Source organism: Stegastes partitus, unplaced genomic scaffold, assembly GCF_000690725.1.
Source record: "Stegastes partitus isolate 25-593 unplaced genomic scaffold, Stegastes_partitus-1.0.2 Scaffold124, whole genome shotgun sequence".
Classification (NCBI taxonomy): Eukaryota; Metazoa; Chordata; class Actinopteri; family Pomacentridae; genus Stegastes; species Stegastes partitus.
In genome coordinates this window covers 742,431-745,814 of record NW_007577855.1, presented here as the reverse complement: position 1 = coordinate 745,814, position 3,384 = coordinate 742,431, and positions in this window count along the sequence as shown.

The following is a 3,384-nucleotide window of genomic DNA, read 5'->3' as shown; positions in this document are numbered from 1 at the left end:
TTAGCAAATTAAAACCTTAAAGATCAAAGCAGATTTTAATGTGATGCTGTTGTCTTCTTAAGTGTATGATAATATAACCACCTTCAAAGACGGAGAGCAACAGCAGTCCTGCTTACCGTCTGCAACATGCAGCAGAGGAAAGTAAGCAGATTAGGAAGGAGACTTTAGATGATTAGAATTTCACAAATCAAAAGGAGCTGATTTTGGAACAACAGCTGAAAGAACTGTAAGTGGAGCTGACATTTTCTAACGTGTTGTTTGGCTTCGAGCAGGAGGGCTACATTTCTCAACAACAGAAGATGAGCTCTCCTCATAACATTTGTTGGAAAAACTTTTATGAAGCCCTGAAGGCATGTGAGAAAACTTTTTCAACTGGATTAAAATAACATTTCTGATAGTTTTGTTTGGCCCGAATGGTTATGGAGCTACTCCCTTGACACTAAAGTAATATAGTGGACTTGTCCTAAATTGACTGGCTCAGCATTGCTACACTTTCCCAGCTTTATATAAGGGTAATTCTAACTTTGTATTTGCTCTGGGCTTGCTCCAATTTTCTCTAGAAGGTAATCAACAAAAGAAGTTTCACAAAAAAAGAAGTTGCTGGAAGTCCTCACTGGCAAAATGACAATATTCTTAAAAATAAGAATAGATGTGGCAAACAGGAAACAGCTTTATAAACTTGGAATGTGACATTCAGCTCAACTCTGTTATTGGCTTCCCTCCTCTCCCTATGCTGAAACGTAAACTCTATTGTTCCTGGGTAAAAGGTAGATAACACAGCATGATAACAGCTGGAAAAAAAAAATATTGGAAGAAATGAATAGCGTGGCCCAGTATATTCAAATGTGTGCTTTTGCAAAATCCAATCTTTCTCCAGTCATTTTCAAATTTACTCAAGTAAGCAATTTAATTTATAAATTGAAAATAATTGAGTAAAATTAACAGATATTTTTTTTTTGTTCAATTGCAAAAAGTTGGTATTGAAGCATCATTCTCGTCACTATTCAAGTTTATATTTTTAGCAAACAGTTCCCTGTTTACATGTCCAACAGATATGGGCGACATTATAACTCATAAGGAGTCATCCCAGAGGAAAACTTTTTTTCTTAGAATCGTCTTTTCTCAAACTCTCAAGAAAGTAAGGAGATCTCAATTGAATATCTACATGACATTTCTTTAATCTTAATTGCATATCTTTTTTGAGATTTCTTATTTATTGCTCCAAAACCTCCCCTTAGGAGCAAAACTGAGATAATGTGAGACAGAGTATTTGAGACTTGCAGGAGAAATGTAAGTTATAGATGAGATCCCATCATTGCATCTTTTTGATTTCATTCATGTCTTGCTTGTTGCTCCTAAACAGCCAGAAGGAGCACTAAGGAGTTGTGAGACAGACCTCAATTGCCTCTATTCTTAAGATCACCTCAATCTGAATTATTGCTCCTAAACCCCCCCTTAGTGAATGCATTTCTCTCATTTTAGCTGTTTTGTTCCGTACTAAGTCCTGTTAAACACATGTAGCAGCTCAATGCCAACTATGTTCTGCAGCTAGTTGCAAATCGTTGACTTGCAACTAACCACCATGCAGGTAATGCACAGATATTTTTAAGCTGCTTTCTGCAACTAAAAAAAAAACAATTCTACAAAACTGGTAAGATTTGACAAAACCAGTCAAATCACAGGCTGTAAAACCCGGCTTTGTTACTACAAGTGACCCAGTTTATGGAAACTCTAATGTAAAAACCATTCCTCTTCTAAAGAGGATGTTTAAAAAAAAATCTGCTCGTTATATATGTTTCTGTGTTGCCGCCACTTATCCAACACATCCATGGACAAACTACTTGTGTTGCTTCCCAGAGGAAAAGGGTCAATAACCTCTTTCCTAATGATCTTTCCTGTCTGTGTTTTGTTCTCTGCGTCTCTTAATCTCCCTTTGTCTGAGATGTTGCACTTCACTTTCTGGCATTTCCTAAGACAGCCCTGCAGGCATTCTTTGTATTGCCTCAGTAATTTAATGTGACTGATTTGACCCGCCAGCCTTTGGCGATCTGTCTTCTCAAACTTGTATTGATTTTGACTATCACTTAGATTAGAGCTGCGTTCAAGACAAACAGTTCTCTGACATCAGCAGACAAGCCCTGATGCCTGCCGCCCGCTGCCGTGGCTGTCAAATGAAAATGTAAAAGTCGGCGGGGAGCATAACGACTAGATTAATTCTTAAACCTGCATTAATGAGTGTTGATATACACTGCCTATGCAACTTCTGGCATTTTGTCAAATTAGGAAAATATGTCCTTTCCACTGTAGGATGTGAGGCTTTGTTCTTTGATGTGACATTTATGACCGAAGCGCCAACACCTCTTTTTCCACAAACAGTCTCGTAGAACAATGGAAGCTGCCAATTTTAAATTTAGCGTCGTGCCGACACACACATGCTTAAGGGTATGTGTGCCGGACGGAAAGATTGCGAAACAGCAGTCCTCGTCTTATGCTTACATGTATTCGTCCCTTGAGGCTGCACGTGTCCTTGATACTTTCCACTCCCTCATCTTTTTCAACCGCCCGCCCTCAAGAGGAAACCGTCTCATCTCCAACAAGGACACTGCTTAACTCCTAAAATCCACATGGGCGGCAATCTCGGAAAAATACAGCATACAACAGTAGTGAACAGCCCCTGTGTCAGATCACTTAAATGCCAATTGAATTAAAATTGAAAATGCAGGCCCTAAAGTAGAAACCTAGTGCAACAAACGTGACTTCACCTGTGATCACTAAAACAACGTTGAGTACAATAAACAATAAATGCCTCCCTGTCGAAATAATGTGCAAAATACAGCTCCACTACCTCTGCCCAATGTCCACTCTGTGCAATATACACCGTGCTCATTGTTTAATTTAATCTTTTTATAAAGAGTTCATTTCTTCTACAAAGTTTTTATATTTTTGTTTTTTGCACTGAAAGGACCTTATGCTTCGTTGTGCTTGTTACAATGACAATAAAACAAATCTGAATCTGACAAATATGAATCTGAATCTACACCTGTCATTCCCAGTTAGCTTTTATTTTTATCTGCATGCAATAAAAAAAATCGGTGAAAACATTTAGAATTAACAACAGCAGTCACCCTCCTAAGATGTCGCCATGGACAGTGTGCTACTTTCACAATCTACCTCCAAAAAACAGACAGGCCAGTGCTTAAGACTGGGCACAGGGGTTATCGGCAGAATTTAGAACAGCTGTGACACCTCAGATAGTGTGAAAGACTTTGCATAATGTAAACCTCTATAAATGGCAAAGGAAAGAAAAACTTTCTAGCTCTAACTAAACTGCCTGCTCACCAAACTGCAAGAACTTTGCTAAAATACATGAAAAGATGCCTGATG